The 19299-nt window shown below is 49.3% G+C and overlaps 1 long non-coding RNA gene and 3 pseudogenes across 1 annotated transcript in view; 3 read left to right on the top strand and 1 right to left on the bottom strand.

The window, feature by feature from the left end:
- Positions 1-2799: 2799 nt before the first annotated feature.
- On the top strand, positions 2800-5534 carry LOC132499019 (dipeptidase 2-like; annotated as a pseudogene).
- Positions 5535-10566: 5032 nt separating this feature from the next.
- Positions 10567-19299, bottom strand: part of LOC132499404 (uncharacterized) — a 41051-nt gene continuing 32318 nt past the window's right edge. Inside the window, exon 3 of the long non-coding RNA XR_009533843.1 lies at positions 10567-10640. This is a non-coding gene — a long non-coding RNA (uncharacterized LOC132499404). The remainder of the gene's footprint in view (positions 10641-19299) is intronic.
- LOC132499365 (probable ATP-dependent RNA helicase DDX28) lies at positions 12651-14400 on the top strand (annotated as a pseudogene).
- Positions 17181-18675, top strand: LOC132498360 (DPEP2 neighbor protein-like; annotated as a pseudogene).

Here is a 19299-nt window from a genome sequence, read left to right as displayed (position 1 = left end):
TTCTGTATAACACAGGGAACAACATTCAATATTTTGTAATAACCTATAAGGGGAAATAATCTGAAAAAGAATACATATCTATATCTACATCATGTATCAATGACAGATAAAATGTAACCTAAGGGAGGCCAATGGTGAGCGCTTCTGACCCTGAAGATTTCAATCAAGTAAAGCTCGGACTCTGACTACTGCCTAAGGCCCTTAATGAACATATGTGTACCTTAGCTTAAAAATTTCCCAGTTTGGGGTTGGGGAGGCACTGATTTGGAAAAATCCCTGGTGTTCTCCTTACATGCACGGGACCCTTCCTACTGCTAAAACATGCCTGTCACACCCAGAGGATGGTACACCATTTAATCGGGAAGAGTTTGGAAAAGGCATCTCATCTCCTCATCTTCTGGTGCTCGTGTTCACCCCTCCAGTGTATTTCCTAACAAACTTCTCGGTTGGGGATGTCAGCACCGTCAACACCCTGTTGCCCACAGTTTGGAATTTGTCCAGAGGATGAAGCGGAAGGATGAGAAACAATGAGAGACAAGTCCTAGGTGTTCGGACAGGCACACATCACTCTAATTTCTAAGCAGGAAGAGGAACTAACCAAAGTCTCATCCTGCACCCCGGAAGAAGAATAGGGCCTGAAGCAATCCTGGGGTTTTGTGGCCAGTGCCCAAAAAAGGGACTTAAAAAATGGAGCTCAGGAGCACTGCAATGGACAAACCTGCAGGGTTATATATGATAACAATCTTCCAAAAATATATTGAGGTAAGGCAACGAAAAGGATTTGAGAGCAAGCAGAATTGCAGGAAACAGTTTTCAAGAGGTAGTTTGGATCACCTTTAAAGCACAGGAAAAGCAGCAGTATTTCGACAATGCTGCATTTAGCCAAAAAGGGCCTATGCGTTTTTCCTGAATATATTTAGTAAAAAACGCAGACGCCCGTTTTGGCCAACCAAGCAAGCAGGCAATGCAAATCAGCACTACAAAGAAGTCTCACTCGCATCTATCAAAAGGGCCATCCTGGAAAAGTGTAAAAACCAGAAATGCAGGACAAGCCATGGAGAAAAGGGAGCCTTGTTACGCTGACGGGCGGGATGTAAAATGCCAACAGCCACTCTGGAGAAGTGTATGGTGTTTCCTAAAACATCTAAAAAACAGAGCTACAGTGCATAGGGCACTTCCACTCATGGGCGTATATATTCGGAAAACCAAAAATCGAAAGGACACAGGCACCCCAAAGTTTAGGGCTGCTCGGTTTACAAAGACCTCGACTCGGGTACACCTTAAATATCCCAGGAAACAAAAAAATGGGTAAACAAGTGTGGTACTTATGTACAATGGAATATCACTCAGCCATGAAATCAATGTCCTAAGGCTAGTAGCAGCATAATGAGTGATTTAGGTATGATGATACTAACAGAAATAAGTCACACAGGTAAAGAAACTTATCATAAGATATCACTTATAGACAGAACGTAAAAATCTCTACACGTGAACTGAATTACAAAACAGAACGGAGTCACACATTTAGGAAACACACTATGGCTGCTTACAGGGAAAGATGAGGTGGGGTGATGCATAAAACAAGAGTTTGAAATTAGCACAGATACTGTTCCATCAACCAAATATATAATAGACAAGACCTACTCATTGCTCAGTGAACAGGACTCAACACACCCTATTCACCGCAGAAGAATATATCTGCATAGTAAGAATCTTAAAAAGTATTTATTGATATCTCTCTGTAAGTGAATCAAGTGGGTGAAAAGCGGCATAAACACAGCATTGAAAATCAGCTAAACCCCATTATAAATATAAATTACAAAAAAAGAGAAAAAAGATACTGAAAGAGAGAGAAATTATTACAAAATTCGTTCAGGAGTTGTGATGCAACCTGGATTGACCACATCTAGACCCACAGCTGGAAGAGACATAAGGCTGGACACTCTTGGGTCCGACAGGATTGGTGAGGTTGGGTGAGCAAATTCAGACCCTTTAAAGCAATAATGAATGCCACCCATTCCATGGCTCCCAAATATCCAGGTTCAGGGGAATCTTCCTACAGGTAAAACATGCATGGGAAACCCAGAAGATGGTACACCCAGTGATTGGGAAAGGTTTCTAAAACGCACCTTATTTTTCATCTCCTGGTGCTCAAGTTTGCCATTCCAGCTGCTTTACTAACAATCTCCCTACTTGGAGAATCAGCACCTTTAACCTCCTGTTTTGGATAGTTTGCAACTTGTCCAGAGGATGAACGGGGATAGAGGGAACCAATGAGAGACCAGCTCTCATTGGTTTGGATATGCATATGTCACTCTAATTTCCAATCAAGAATAAGAATTAACCAAAGGCTCAGCCTGCCCCCCAGAACCAGAATAGGGCCTGAAGCAATCATGCGGTTTTGTGGCCAGCTCACAAATAAGCGACTTGAAAGATGGAGCTCAGGGGCACTGCAATTCACAAACCTGTAGAGTTATAAACGACAACTACCACCCAAAAATATATTGAGGGAAGGCAACGAAGAGGATTTGAAAGCAAGGTAGAATTGCAGGAAACAGTTTTCAAGACATAGATTGGAGTCACCTTTAAAGCAAGTGAAAAGAGACAGAACTTCGACAATGATGCAGTTGGCCAAAAAGGGCGTATGCATTTTTTCCTGAATATATATTCAAGACTGAGTCCCCAGAAGGGCCCTCCCACTGCCATGCAGAGCCTAGTTTGGGTCCCTCCTCTTGCACCAGGGAGTTGCAGGTGTAGACGGTTCGAAAGAACCTCTTTCTAGGCTCTTGTAGCCAAGTCATGGACACCAGTCAGACTGCCTCCTGGCCATCCTTCAGGGCACAGAGCACAGCAAAGTGTATCCACCCTTTCTACAGCAATGTCAGTTGGCTCACCGGCTTGGCAAGGTAAGTACCCGGGTTCCATACCCTGCCCCACATGAATGTACAGCCCAGCCTGTTCCCTACAGATAAATGCAGCCCTGATGCCCTCTCCCCATCCTGTCCCTGTAGAAGATGGTGGCAGAAATGAACCGCCTGGCCATGATGGTGGACTTGTCCCATGTCTCGGATGCTGTGGCACGGCGAGCCGTAGAAGTGTCACAGGCATCTGTCATCTTCTCCCACTCAGTAGCCTGGTGGGTGTGCAAGAACGCTTGGAATGTTCCTGATGATATCCTGCAGCTTCTCGTGAGAGACTGCCCTGGCCCTAATCCCTAAAGCAAGAGGTTCAAACCAGGAGCCCTTGAACCTGAGACTCTTCTCCCTCAATTTCCTCAAACCCCAGGTTAAATATCTTCTGCCCCCAAAACTCACATTCCACAGCCCCTGAACTCTTGAGCCCCAGGTGGGTGTCTGGGGGTAAGATACTCCTCCAAACATGGAAACCGAAGGCCAAGACACCACCCAGACAAGGGCTGCGGGCCTCCATTCACACAAACCCAGAGAGGAGACGACTCTGACCTCAAAGCCAGGGCTGAACACCTTCCTCATAGGGGCCGAGAGAGTGAACAGGCAGGTGGCTGTGCTGGGGGCCAAGCTGACTGTCCACCGGTCCGCCCCTGCAGAAGTAGAACGGTGGCATCGTGATGGTGTCCTTGTCCGTGTGGGTGCTGTAGTGCAACCCGTTAGCCAACGTGTCTACTGTGGCAGGTGAACCTCACCCTGGGTTCTCTGAAAACTCTGATTTGGAGCTGAAGCTGGGTCCAAATTTGGGGAGGACTTCAGAAGAGCCCCAGTGGTTTGACCCACCTGTTGGCAATAGGTAGAGCTCCCAAAAACCCAATAATGGATGGTACACAGCACCTTGGTGCCATGTGGAACTGGAGCCATGGAATCAAAACTGCGATAATGATGGGTATCAGGGAGGCTGTCAGACACAGAGCCCGGGTGCTGCCCATCTGTGCCTCTGCAGGGGCTCCTAAAGCACACTGCTCCTACCTCTGGACAAGGGACTGGACAGCTCCTTAGGTCTCTGGGGTCTTCATCAGTTGCACTCTTGTTCCTCTCTCGTCCTACACACCCGGGGAAAGGAACCCCCACAGGTTCTCAAGGAGACTGGGAGTCAGGGTTAATCTTGGGTGGGAAATGGCCCAAACAGGGGGCTCTGGGGTCCACTCCAAATCTGAAGTCTAGAGCCAGCTGGGATCACTTCAGATCAAACCTCAGGGCCCTCCAGTTGGTACTCTCGGTGCCAGGCCATGAAGGAACTGGTCTGTTTGGCCTACAGGCTGCAAAAAGGGGAATCGACAGAGGTCAGTCATCACCCCACCCCTGCCCTGGAAGCCCCACACTGCTGACTTTCCATTCTTCAGATCACTTCGACCACATCAGGGCAGTCATTGGATGCAAGTTCATCGGGATTGGTGGTTTATGACGGGGCTGGCTGGTGGGTGCTTCCCCGTGGCTTGTCTCCGGCTTGCTGGGCAGCAGTGGGGCTTTCACAGCCACCACGCACACCACACTGTGGTCCTCATGGCCTTGACCATAGCCTCAGGTGTGCTGGCCCAACTGGTATCTCCCCTCTCCCAGGGTCTGCTTCCTGGGCTCTCCTGTCTGTTTGACCCTACTCTAGGTCATCCTATTTGTCTAAAACACCATACAGAGCTCATCTGCCCAGCATCTGTGCCCATCCAGTGCCAGCAGACCAGACCCATGGCCTCTGAGCAGACTCTTAGCAAGGTCTGGGCTGGGCTGACCATCTTCTCTGCCTGCAGTTGCGTCTGGGCATGCAGGGGGTTCAACCCAGTTCTTAAAAAGCTTTTCTTCTCTTTATAAATGGAGGCAAAATATGCTTTCAGTGAAAGGCATAGATGTTAACAGTACAACTCAATGACTTTTGATGAATAGTCGAGGCACTTTTGGGTTCTTCCTCTGAAGGATGAAGAGCAGGAGTAAATCATTTACTCTCTCCAAGTCTCCATTTTCTATATCTGACCAGGGCTGGGGTTCAGTGGACCCTGGACACATAGGGCTTTAGTTCTGACTCAGGACCAGGGAACAGGTCTGAGGGCCAAGACCTGGCTGGCTGGTGGCCACAGAGGTTCCCAAATTGGCTGGAGAACGTGTCCATATACCCGGTACTGATAGAGGAGTTGCTGGGGCGTGGCTGGAGTGAGGAAAAGCTCTGGGCTGTGCTTCGAGGAAACGTGTGGTGGGTCTTCAGACAGGTGGAACAGGTGTGCTGGGCTGGGCAAAAGAGTAGCTCTGAGCAGGTGGTCTGAGCAGGTGTCCGCGGGGGTGCTGTGAGAGGTGCTGCCCGCTGACTGCCGCCTCCAGGTACGGGAGGAGGACAAGGGACAGAGTCGCTTGGAGGATGACTTCCCAGATGAGCAGCGGGGCAGCTCTTGCCACTCCGTTCTCCCACGTCTGCATCAGAGAGTGGATCTGGCTCCAGACCAGAAACTAACCAGAGCTGCAGTTCATGGGAATCTCATGTTGTCACCTAAGTGGTCATTCTCAAAATCTTGCCCCCACATGGGCCCAGGTCTCACAGTTATTGCCGCCTTCCCAGTCCTCATTGTTTGGCTCTGGTGATCCAGTTAATCCTGCCAGATGTCACTTTGGCAGCCACAGATACCCCACAAAGTTTCCTTGCATACGAGCACAAACATTTCCTGAAAATAAATGTTTTAGAAATGGAATCAGCACGAGTGTCCATCTCTGTGGTGGGGTCTGTGGTGCAGGCTCCCGATACTGGGGTTTGGTGGAGGACCCTGCAGTTTAGACACCAGATACTCAAGGAAGACCTGTTGGCAGTGGCCTGAGGAAACCCAGGTTGCTTGGCTCAGCACTGGAATAAGACAGTGGGTGGCTCTGGCTGCGGGAGGGTGGACCTTACTCGGTTCCCTCTATGTAGCTCACCTCCATCCACATCCTGAGCCACTGAGTACCACCTGGGGATCTTTCAGGGAATTCTGCTTCAGATGCCCAAGAAGAGAACATGCCTAGATCACAAATGATCTTGGTACCTATTTGGACAGAGCCCAGAATCTCAGGCTACTTAATGAGCCATGGACCTCCAAGGGCTAGACTACTCCGGATGTGGGCACACCTCCTCCCCTGTTCCTCAGGGACTTCCTCTCTAGCTGGTTCAGGCTACTTAGACAACCACCAGATCTTCCGCCAGTACATTAATGATAATAGCAACTGCACTAATTATAGCCAAAATTGAGTTAATACATTGAGTTAATAATGAGAGGTAGGGCATCCCTGGGGGCGCAGTGCTAAAGAAGCCACCTGCCAATACAGGGGACACAGGCTCGAGCCCTGCTCCAGGAAGATCCAACATGCCGAGGAGCAACTATGCCCGTGCGCCACAACTACTGAGCCTGCACTCTAGAGCCCGTGCGCCACAACTACTGAGGCCACGAGCTGCAACGACTGAGCTCATGTGCCACAACTACTGAAGCCCACATGCCTAGAGCTGGTGTTCCTCAACAACAGAAGCCACTACAATGAGAAGCCTGTGCACCGCAACAAAAAGGAGCCCCCGCTCACCGCAACTAGAGAAAGCCCACGTACAAATACCCAACACAGACAAAAATAAACTAATAAATAAATAAATAAAATGAAATAAGAAAAAAGATACAATACAGTATTGTTAACCATAGTTGCCATGCTGTACATTACATCCCAGAATGTATTTGTCTTGTAACTGGAAGTTTGTATCCTCTGACCACTCTCACCCATTTCCCCCCCCACTTCATCCCCATAGGTTAAAATTTTAAATAGAGAAGCCCAGATAAGCTTCAATGAGAAGATGACATCTGAGCAGAGATTTGAGTTAGCCAAGTCGGTATCTAGTGGAAGAGTGCACAGCAGAGGAAAGGGCTAGTGCAAAGACCCTGGGGCAGGAGCTTGTCTGGTGTGTTAGAAGAACAGGACAGAGGCCACTGTGGTTGCAGCACAGAAAGGAGAAGAGGGTAATGGAAGTCAGATACACAATGCATGGAGAGCAGTGAGCAGGTAGGACACAGTGGTCAGACCCCGAATGGCCTTGTAGGACGCTCTGCGGGCTTTGTTAGCTCTTCACAATAGGAGCCAGTGAAGGATTTTAAGGAGAGGAGAGGCATGACTGATCACATTCCCCATGATCACGGTAACTGCTGTATGAAAAACAGACTGTGGGGGCCACGGTAGACACAGGCAGATCAGTTAGAAGGCTCTTCAGTCACCCATGTCAGAGATGATGGTGGCTCAGGACGGAGAGATAGTAGGGGAGGTGGTGAGAAGTGGTCACATGCTGAAAATATTTTGAAGGTAGACCAACGGGAGTAAAACGAAGAAAATCAAAATCCCATGTCCCAGAGATAACTGTTAATTTTTTTATTCTAAGCAAACATGGTCCCCTCTAAAAACCACAAAGCTTGCCAAGAATTCTCTTCTCAGAGGTACTAACTTTTTACTCCTCAGCCTACTCCAGCATGGCCTCCCCCTCTGCCTCTCTCCCAAAACTGCTCTGGTTAAAGTCACCAATTACCTCAAAGTGGCTCAATTGGCGAGACACTGACCTGTCCTCAATCTTGTTCTGCTAGCAGCATGTGGCATGGTGGAGCCTCCCCTCTTCCTTGATCTCTCTCCTCCCTGGATTCGTTGACTGCACACTCTCCCAGTTTCTCTCTAACCCTGGTTTTCAGTCTCTTTTGCTGGTTTCACCTCCTCCCCTCATATGTTGAGGTGGCTCCTCAGTCATGGGCCCTTTTCCCTTCTAATTTCACATATGCTCCCTCACAAATTTATTCACTCCCATGGTTTAAAATATCGGCCATGATCATCTCCAAAGGCATCCCAACCTCACACCAACTGCACAAAACACATCCCCACTCGGATGCGTTAAGGGCATCTCCTACTCCACATGTAGAAAACAAAGCCTTGCTCTCCCCTCCTAAGCCTTGTCCTCTGTCTCCAATTATTTTTTCAACAGACACTTACTGAACCCCTAAGATATGCCAAGCACTGGTAGGCACTAGAGATAAAATGATGAGGCAGGAGGGAAAGGTTCAATAGAACAGAGGGTTATAGAAAGGGAACTTACAAATATGTGTGAAATTAAAAGGGTGCATGGTGCTATCAAGGAGCAGTTACGTAAGGCTGTGGGAGTCTAGCTCGGCAGGGAAGAGATTGATGGGGGTTGAGGAGGGCCTCCCTTAAGAAATAATCTCTGGGGACTTCCCTGGTGGCGCAGTGGTTCAGAATCCACCTGCCAGCACTATTTACAATAGTCAGGTCATGGAGGCAACCTAAGTGTCCATCGACAGACGAATAGATAAAGAAGATGTGGCACATATATACAATGGAATATTACTCAGCCATAAAAAGAAATGAAATTGAGTTACTTGTAGCGAGGTGGATAGACCTAGAGTCTGTCATACACAGTGAAGTAAGACAGAAAGAGAAAAACAAATACCGTACGCTAACACATATATATGGAATCTAAAAACATAAAATGGTTCTGATGAACCTAGGGGCAGGACAGGAATAAAGATACAGATGTAGAGAATAGACTTGAGGACACGGCGAGGGGGAAGGGTAAGCTGCGACCAAATAAGAGAGTAGCACTGACATATATACAATACCAAATGTAAGATAGCTAGCTAGTGGGAAGCAGCTGCGTAGTACAGGGAGATCAGTTCAGTGCCTTGCAACCACCTAGAGGGGTGGGATCAGGAGAGTGGGAGGGAGACGCAAGAGGGAGGGAATATGGGGATATGCGTATGTATATAGCTGATTCACTTTGTTATACAGCAGAAACTAACACACCATTGTAAAGGAATTATACTCCAACAAATATGTTTAAAAGAAACAAAAACAAAAACAAGAATCAGCCTGCCAGTGCAGGGGACACGGGTTTGCTCCCTGGTCCGGGAGGATCCCACATGCCTGCGAGCAACTAAGCCCGCGAGCCACCACTACTGAGCCCATGCGCCACAACTTCTGAAGCCCGCCCGCATAGATCCCGTGCTCCGCAACAAGAGAAGCCACTGCAGTGAGAAGCCCGTGCACCGCAACGAAGAGTAGCTCCTGCTCGCCGCAACGACAGAAAGCCCACACGCGGCAACAGAGACCCAACGCAACCAAAAATTAATTAATTAATTAAAACATATTTTTAAAAAACAAAGAAAAAATCTCTGCTGGGAATTCCCCAGTGGTCTAGTGGTTAGGACCCTGTGCCTCCAGTTCAGGGGGCCTGGGTTCAACCCCTGATTGGGGAACTAAGATCCTGCAAGCTGGCATCGCAGCCCAAATGAAAAATGAAATAAAATAAAATATATTAAAATTAAAAAAGAAAGAATCTCTGATTCAGGGTCTACAGGGTGAGAAGGTGTTTATCAGGCAAATATGTGAGGAGAAAATTTTCCCCATTTCTGTAAGTAGCACCTCCATTTACCAAATTAAACATTCTTAACCCACATTACCCACATCCAATTCATCAGTTGCTCCTATTCGCCTCCAAGCCATCACTAACCTTCCAAATATGACTCTAACCTGCCTGCTTTACTCCATCTCCAAGGCCACCACTGTGCACAAAGCCAGTCTCCTAATGAGTCTCCCCAAATCTTCTCCTGCCCCCTCCTATCCATTCTCTTACAATAGACAGTATGGTGTCTGAAAAAGGCATCTCTGCTAACACCATTTCTCTATTTACACCCTGGAATGGCTTCCCACCAAGTTTAGGATAAATCCCAAACAGATGATGGACTGGAGGTTGAAAGATCAGAAGGAGGTAGGGTGTTAGGTTTGAAAGAGGGATAAAGGGTCTAGGCAAACAGCAAAAAGGGCTGAAAAGAAAATGATCGGCACTTGTACAACAGTCCTGATGCAGGCAGAATGCAGGAATAGCGAAGGAATGCCAATAGCCACTTTTTATTTCTGCAATGCCTTTGCAATTCCCAACGTGCTTCACTTATGACTGTGATTCTCAAACCTAGCTGTACATTAGAATCATCTGGGGAGATTTTTAAAACTACCAATGGCCAGGCCTCACCCCAAGCCAATTAAATCAGAATATACAGTTCACTAGGGCAGGAATTTTGTCTTGTTTCGTTCACTGTCCATATGAAAAGTACCTGGCACATACATGGTGCTCAGAAAATATTTACTGAATGAATAAATGAAGAAAGGGATGTACCACTATCACCTGAGATCCAAAGAAGAATTCTTTTCAAAACTTAGGGAGTAACCAGGCAACATCAGTTACCATGGCAGCCCTGGGAAAAACATTACCAAGTGACACTAACACTCCCAGGGGCCTACATTTGTTTCCACAATAAGTAAACCTTTCTCATTTCTAAAGTACTATACTGTGAAATATGCATCTCAGTCACACCTAGAGGTTACTCAATGTCTGCTGTGATCAGAGGAAAAGAGAAGGGCCTTACACAGTACCTAAAGCAATGACAAGAAGAAGCTAGGGGCCACGGGCAGAGAGAGGCAGGCTTAGATAGGCTCCCATCTCTATGACATTCTGAGGAGATTCACGTTGTAAGGGCTCGAGCACGAGAAAGCAGCCACTAACCAGCTACCCTGTCTCAAATATGTGGAGAAAGTCAATGTAAATGCTTACCTATGTATTATTCTTTTCTGATCATTCTTTCAGTGTATCCCTTCTGGCTTTGTGCAAAGCGATTCTTTGTTTTGTACCTGAAAGATGAGTGGCCCATGTAAATGGATGAAACATGTCACAGCAGACATCCAAGGAGCTCTTCAGCTAATGAACGAGGAGCTCCGAGTTCTGGGAAAGAATCGTAAAAGTAGTGTAGAATCATATCTTAGAGCATCCTTTATATCAACTCCCCTCTATCATACCACCAATCAGTGGTCATCAGCCTATACATGAACTTTGCAGTGACAGAAAACCCAGCACTCTCTAGACAGATCTAGGCATTTCTAGTTGCTACAGCAGTCTATATCAAATTCAGAATCGGACTCCCTGTCATGCATCAGTCCCAGTCTGCCTTCTGCAATGGTACACCCCATGGCACACCTCATCTCTTTTCCATCTGGCACATTTCCCAAACACATGAGGACAATTTTGTTCTTCCTAAAGCTCTCTTCTCCCACGTCACCCTCCTAAATCACTCCTTCCTGTGTTTATGACTTTGAGGAGCCCCCAAGGTTTTCTCATCCCAAGGACATGACAAGCAATGGCATCAGTGTGCCTGCTACAGATTCTGAGAAAGGGGCAGGGCCACACAAGGGTCTGGCAAATGTGACTGACAACCTGATGTGAGAGTACATGTGAGAACCTCAGCCTCTCTTCAGTCCTCAGCCTCTATCCAAGGTTTCTCCATAGCACGCTGTGGACATTTTGGGCCAGACAATTCTTTTGGGGTGGTGGGGAGGGCTGTCCTATGCCTTGTACGTTATTTAGCAGCATCGTGGCCCCTACCCACTAGATGACTGCAGCACCACGACCCCCACCCCGGATGTGACAAAGAAAAACGTCTCCAGCCATTGTCAAACATCCTGCAAGAAGGGTGAGGGCAAATTCACCCTCACTCAAGAGCCACTGCTCTATCCAATGACTCTGTTCACCCATGAGTACTCAAAACTCTCTCCTCTGCAGGCTTAACAGGTAACTCTCCAGAAAGTCTATTGTGTATCAAAATGCTATTTGAAATTTAATAGTAGTTATCTCTGTAACAGTAACTGATCAAAGTAAAACTCTTTCTCCAGATGGTAAGAACCTCCCAGGTGGTTAATCCACGTTTACCTTATCTCCTACCCCAGGCACTGGAAATTACAGAAATGATCGGACACCCATTTTTGGGATCCGTTCAAGAAGTACCAGTAGTGTAAGGCTTTTCGGCAACCTGAACAACTGAATTCAAGTAAAATATTCTGCCTGACCATGGCTTTGTGAGACAAGCCACAAACCTGTAGCAGGACCCTCCTCGCTGCTATTTACGGAATTGAGGTATCTGACTGGAAAGCCGGTGGAGATGAACTACCCAAGAAAGCAGTGGGTTCAGGATGAGAATTTGGAAAGGGTGACAAGGGAGGGGAGAATGAACCTCAGCTGAAAAGAAAAGGGAAAAGTACCAAGAGATGAGTTCTCTTGACTGAAGAGAAGATACGCTGAAAGCCATCAGCTTGCCCTCGGGGCCCTCAGCTCTCTGGGGAGCTCTAAGGGGAGGGTGAGCCTGGACCTACGACTCCGGACTCCTGGTCTCGGCCCCCAGGCCTGACCATTCACTCAGACTCTCAATAAATACTTGTATTCAAAGACCTTACACGGGGACCACATCTGGGAAAACATCGCCGCACCCTCATAAGTTACAGGGGGAGACCTGAACTGGCCAAGCCATGACAGGAGCTGTGAGGGCGACAAAAGAGCACTGCAGGGATCGAACATCGGATTGCCAGAAGCCCTCCACCCTCCTGGTTCGTAATGCCAGGTCCCCATCGCCGCGTATCGCCGGACCCCAGTCCTGCCTCCATCGCGCACCCTTCCCCAAGGTTGGCCGGTGTCTGGAGTCACCATCCCGTTCGGACCTACCGACCTCGCCGCTGCTGAGCTCTACAGATCACGCTCCTTCCACACAGTTCGCCAATTCCGCGGGCCTTACTGAGCCGCGCCAGCCACCGTCTGCGAGGCCTTGGCGCTCCCGTGACGTCACTGTCGTGTGCCTCTTCCACAGCAAACGAAGTATGGCTCTGGCACGCCGGCTGCAGCTGTGGTCGCTCGCGGCTCGGTTGCTTCTGGCGCCTCCCGGGGACCTGACGGTCTGTGGTCCCAATGAGCCCCTGGCCATGGTGCGAATCCCGCAGGCTCTACAGCGGTGGCAGGAAGAGCAGCAGAGCGGGCAGCGGGGCCCCCGCGGCCGGTGCTGGCATGACCTGGGCCGCTGCTGGCGCGACCTGGGCCACTGCTGTTGTCAGCGCGGCGACCGGAGTTGAACCAGCCGGCACACCTCACGCTGGGCCCTTGGAACCCACGCCACTCGCTTCACACGGCTGGAGGAATCGGCGCACCCACGGGGACCATTTCGCCATTGAGCGTGCGCAACATGAGGCTCCAGTGCTGCGGAACCTCTCGCCCAAGGGCAGCTGCACCTAACTGGGTCTGGAGCTCCGCGTTCTGAGCGCACTACAAGAGGCTGCTCCCGAAGTTGTTCGGCCCACAAACGTGCAGTGGAGTACCATTCCCCAATTCCTTCGCGGCCGCCACATCCTCTGCACCGCAGAAACCGGCAGTGGCAAATCTCTCAGCTACATGCTACCTCTCCTTCAACGGCTCTTGGGCCAGCCAAGCCTGGACCCCTGTCGTATCCCTGCTCCTCGAGGCCTGGTTCTTGTGCCTCCTCGAGAATTAGCCGTACTGGTGCGGGCCGTGGCCCAGCCCTTGGGCAGCTCCTTGGACCTCCAGGTGCGGGGGTTAGGGGGAGGCCATGGCATGAGGAAGATCAGGCTGCAACTGTCCAAACAACCTCCAGCAGATATTCTGGTGGCCACTCCGGGGGCTCTGTGGAAGGCCCTGAAAACTCAACTGATCAGCCTGGAACAGCTCTCCTTCTTGGTGTTGGATGATGCAGACACGCTGTTGGATGAAAGCTTCCTGGAACTGGTGGATTACATCTTGGAGGGGAGCCATATAGCAGAAGGCCCAGCTGACTTACAAGACCCTTCAATCCGAAAGGTCACTTAGTGCTGGTGGGGCCCACATTTCCCGAAGCTGTAGGCCAGCTGCTGAGTAAAGTTGCCAGCTTAGACTCTCTAACCACCGTTACCAGTGACAAGCTGCACTGCATCATGCCTCATGTCAGACAGACACTCATGGGGCTGAAGGGAACAGAGAAGGTGACTGGGTTGGTGCAGATCCTCAGGCAGCATGACAGAGCATATAGGACTGGCCCCGCAGGAACTGTTCTGGTGTTCTGCAATTGCTCCAGAACTGTGAACTGGCTGGGGTATATATTCTAGATGACCACAAAATCCAACACTTAAGACTGCAGGGACAGATGCCTGCCTCAATGAAAGCAGGCATCTTCCAGTCCTTCCAGAAGGGCTCCCGAGGCATTCTTCTCTGCACAGACATCGCCTCTCGGGGCCTGGACAGCACCCAGGTGGAGCTAGTCATCAATTATGATTTCCCTCCTACCCAGCAAGACAACATCCACAGAGCAGGGAGGGTGGGCCGGGTGGGGAGCGAGGTGCCAGGCACCGTCGTCAGCTTTGCGACCCATCCCAGGGACGTGAGCCTGGCTCAGAAGATTGAACTGGCAGCTTGCCAGAGCAGAAGCCTTCCAGGACTGGGGTCCTCAGTGAGAGAGCCTTTGCACCAGCAAACCTTATTGCAGCAGGCTTATATATGATGCCATAACAGGGACCTTTCCCTCTGTGCTGGATGGGTGAGCACACTTGTCAGTAGGGTGCTCTGGGCTGCCTAGTCACCTTCTGAAGACCCAGGCTGCTGTCTGGCTTCAAAAGGTAAGTTGCTGGCCAACACTGGAGGGTGAACTACTGAGCTTGGCTGTCTGTAGTCTTTCACGTGGAGAATAATGTCGATCTTGGCTCTGTATTATGTCATGGTTTCTAACAATAAGCTATGTTTCATGGGTGCCCCTTAATAACAGTTTCCACTGTGGCAGAATTCAGTAGACTCTGAGAAGATTCACACTCCAAACTACCACACTTAGGACGAAGGCTCTTTCAATTGATGTTTTAGTTTAAATTTTGTTTCCTGCCCCCAAACATCCATTAAGCCCCCAGGAGAAGGAAAAGGGGATGTGACTAGCAATAAAGAGAAATTTTCTTCACAACAATGGCCATGGCAAGCTTAGGCACTTTTGGTGAAATCTCTCTGGGAAGTACTAGCAGAGGAATAAAATGCAAACTGACACCAAAGTATTGCTTGGTGTGTATTTCCAGGCTCTGCCTTCTTTCTCATCTCTTGGTGGCAGGTGGAGGAAGAGGAGAAAAGGTTAATCTTTCTTATAAACCGGCAGAATAAGCTTATAACATCCTCTCACTATCTCTGCATAGGTTCTTGTCTCTGCAGCATTATATAAGCTTTGCCCAAAGTAATGAACTCTTGAAAGTCAAATGTAATACTTCACCAAACAACTTAAAAATGCTTGCACACTGGAAAGGGTTAAGTTGCAGAGAACACAAATGGACCCAGAGCAACCTTTGCCGAAAGAGAATATTGTGCTAAATGTACAGTCATAGCTCTTTTCCATATGAAGAAACAGTCAGAAGGATAAAAGAACTTGGTCAAAATCACACAAGTAAGTAGGAAACAATCTGGTCTGTCTGTCCTCAGGGTTGTGTTCTTTAACCGCCAGGCTAGCTTTTCTCAAATCTGATTCATGCGTAGAATAACTATACACCTCTGCTTGCCTTGAATATTCCCTGTTTATACGTATGCCTGCTGTTTTTAATATTGCCCACTTTGACTCCCAAAAGCAACCGAGAATACACAATAATTTGGTCACTCTATCCATGGACCACTGTGGTGGGACTGCCCAGGAAGCTTATTAAAAGTGCAGCTTCCTGAGCCCTACTCCAGATCTAGATAAGTTTTCTGAGGGTTGGCTCAAGAATCCAGGTACAAGGCTTTTTAAGTGGTTTGGGGGAACCCCCCAGGTGATTCTCTCGCTCTCTTAAGTTAATAAACCGTTTATTCTGCCTCCCCCAGATGCCCAGCCAGGTCCTGTTAAGGTAGGAGTCCCCACACCACATCAGAGGGATGCTCCCAGCCAAGTAATCTCTGGAGCCTTGGAGATTCTGAATGGTCTCATGCTGGCCCACCTGCCGTGACAAACCTCCGCCAGAGCAAGCATTCCCCTTCACATTTACCTTCTACCACTCCCAAAGGCAGTCTGCTCCAATGAGGCCTGACTTCGTCTGTCCTAACGGGCACCCACTGATTCAAGCAGTTTAGGGATAGAAGGTGCTGTGGTTCTCAACCAGGGTGGCCCACCCTCTAAAAGGGTAGTCCAAGCAGTCTCTACCTCCTGGGCACATCCCCTCTGCAACAGCCCCAGTAAACGAAGGTCCCATCTTTGCTTTTTCAAGGTCGGCAACAGGGAGTCCCCTCCTAAAGAAGGTTCTCTCTCATTGCCACACTCAAAGGCTGCCCCAAGTGTGGTTCCTTCCTGTGGGCCTGATCAGGCTAAGGGCAGAGTTGTCTCTTTCCTTCTCTGAGTCGGACCAAGTCGTCTTACTAACACCTCTTCACAGTGTTGACCATGTTTTTCACGGGGGCCGCTGCTGAGCCTTTATCTCTTCATTTCATGGTGGAGAGAGAGAGGATTATAATGATTTTTACTTCTAGGGGAGAGGGGAGTGTAATGATTATGTTGGCATTTTGTATTATGTCCTTTTGTCATGAATTTGTTTTGAATTTCATATTAAAATGGGCCCACCATTCCCACTTTGTGAGGTCATTCAGCACCCTCCTTTTGCACCTTTAACATCTCTCAGTATCACTTGGAAATGTTTGAAATGGCATGAGCTTGTCCTCACATTCCTATCAGCTGTAAATCCGGAGCCCCGACATGAACGTAACCATTGAGCAGAACCCCTCTCCACTACCTGTGTAACACTGGGTAGGCCCCTTAACATCTTGGTTTTCTTAAGCCCTCGGGTGTAAAAATGTGAGGGTTCTATGAATTTATACTTGGGGCAGGACAAGGTCGAGAAGAGTGTGTCTTTGCTTTTATTCTTCCAAACTGGAATGTCTTCCCTCTCTTCCCCATGGGTCCAAATCTCACTTGCCCTTCAGGCCCACTGCCAAGGAGCCTTCCCTGATTCCCCAGTCCACACAATTCTCTGCCTCTTAGGGTCAGTGCCATACAACCTAGCTGTCTCTTATCATTAATCTTGCCTCTCAAGCCAATTTCAGAATGTGGGTCTCTCTTGCCCTCCTGTACCAGCCCACCTGCACGCCCCACATGGGGTGTCTACTAGACTAGGGCATGGGTGAGGAAGCCCAGGTGTGAGGGACCAGGCAGAGTTCCTCTGCCTCCACCCTGCTCTCCTCCACAAAACTGCCCCTCCTCCTGAAGCCTGACCACAAGTCACAGGTTCCTTATTATGACCTCACTGGGTAGTGATGACCTCACAGGCCTTCTCACAATTTCCATGGCAGCGTAACTATGGAAACGTGCTGCCCTCAGAGAAACTTCCCTACCAGATCTCCACCAGATACCAATCTCTTTGGTTGTCTGAGAGAGAATGTCTGACCGGATCGTCTATATTTAGTCAAACCTGTGCTCTGTTCCCTGGCTGGGCAGTGCAGCAGGTACACCGAGACCGGGCATCTGTAGAAGAGGCATGGTGTACACACAACCTCACCTGGCTGCCACATGTTCCTGTGGGGCTTGCCCACTACGTAAACCTCAGCACTTTCCCAGCTGTAAGTAATACCAGTGACCTGGGACACCTTCAGGGTCCCACAGTGCTCACTGCTGAGGACAAGTGAAAGGTCATCCCTGAACTACTGTGCAGGAAGCTTCTGATCTTTATAAATATAGCCTTCCACTTTGGGCTACAGGATGCTTCCATTCAGACCCTTTCCTGATTGGCCTCTTAGCAAAAGACAAGCACATTTTTGTTGGCAGATGGTAAATGGAGCAGTTTGAGGAAGAGGGCCACTCTTCAACCGCACCTTCAAACCCAGGCACCTCTGTGCTGTCATGTACACATCTATATCGGTCCCCTCAGACACATCTGATACTGAGCTGCTGAGTACTACGGGAGAGGGTGGTGCCATATTCATGGGAAGACCGGAAGAACCAAGGGGTGTGATGAAGTGCTAGTGAGACTGGAGGGCTGAGCAGATGGTGTCCCAGGAGGCTGGGTGGATGTGAGCCTACACTTGGTACCCAGAACCCGGTTCTGAGTCTCCTGATCACTGTGCCTCAGTATTTGGCCTTGATCTAATCTAGATAAAAGTATCAGAGAGCTAGAGTTCAGTGTGGTTGTAACAGGCAGTATAAGTGGGGCCCAAGAGGGGTTGCCAAGGTGGGAGGGGCCCTTAACCAATTTATATTAGATTATCTTTTTCCAAAACTTGAAAGACGTTTCCATTAAAGCCTCAGAAGTGACACACTGCAAGAAATGTTTTCTCTGTTGTGGGAGAGATGGAGAGGATCATGATTGCAATTTCTTTCGGGTTCTACTGTTTTCCCTGGAAACGGTGAAGAGACTACCTCACCTGATGCAACCGTAGGCTCTAGGAATTGCTTTTGCAGCCAGTGTCCCTTCTCTAGGGACTCATAGAGGTGATGGGCCAAGGCTGTGTTTTGGATGTCAGGTAGATTAAAGGTCTTCAGCCAGAAACTGGGAGAGACATGAGAGAGGGAAATTCTGGCAGGAGACTGTGTACAGCAGAAGTGACTGATCAGTTCTGATTTTCTTTGCAGCAGCTGTGACTCCCGTTTCTCCTCCTACACCTGGTCACTACCATGTCCTCAACCGAGGGTGTGGAGAAACGCAGGGGGTCTGGCATGGGGAGACATACTGCCTGGTTGGTGGGTACCGGGCCTACGGTGATGCTCCTTTGGCCACGCCAGCAAAGGCGGAAGCTGAGAAGCCAGTCTCCAGACGTGCTCCCGAGAGAAAGCCCGCTCCGGAAGAGTCGGACGAAGATCTCGGTTGCTCCAGACCCAAAATCCGGCGATTGTAGCATGGTGCCAGGAGGCGGACTCCACAGAATCTTGCTGGCTGAACCATTCTGAAGACAGGGCAATGGTTTAACTGCCTAAGGCAGCGAATGCCCCTTCCTGCAGTGGCCCCTCCCGCTCCCCCCCACTGCCCACTACCACAGATTAGAACCTGCGTCGTTCTGTCTGAGCCTTCCTCAGCCAGGAGCCTCCCTGCACACTAAATAGCCATAAGCCAGGAGCCTCAGAAACTGAGGTTTGAAATGAGTCTGCCCTGAACATCCCAGGGCGGAAGCTGGCCTGGAAGAAAACCTGGCATTCCTCTGCTCAATCCTCAGGGGGCCCTTTGTGAGCTGACGAAAGTAAAGTCTGCACTCTGCGAGCCGAGGAGGATGCAGGAGCAGAGACAGGGTGCAGAGAAGCCTTAGCAGTCTACCACATGGGCTCCTGCCCTGAGCCATTGTCAGCGGCCACCACCACAAACCAGCGGGGAGCTGGGCTTTTTGAAACTGAAAGCAGCAATCTGTGGCTTCCCAAAGAGCCTCCTGCCTGGGGTCTCAGGAGGCAGGACAGAGAGGCCCAGGAAGCCCTGCTCCCTGAAGCAAGAACAGGATGGAGAGTCAAGCAGCACGCACCCCGCCCCGAGGTTCACATGCTCCTTTATTGCCAGCCCTTTCTGTCCACAGTGG

This window comes from Mesoplodon densirostris, chromosome 11 (genome assembly GCF_025265405.1).
Source record: "Mesoplodon densirostris isolate mMesDen1 chromosome 11, mMesDen1 primary haplotype, whole genome shotgun sequence".
Classification (NCBI taxonomy): domain Eukaryota; kingdom Metazoa; phylum Chordata; class Mammalia; order Artiodactyla; family Ziphiidae; genus Mesoplodon; species Mesoplodon densirostris.
The sequence above is the reverse complement of the archived record's forward strand: the minus strand, read 5'-3'. Positions and strand labels throughout refer to the sequence as shown.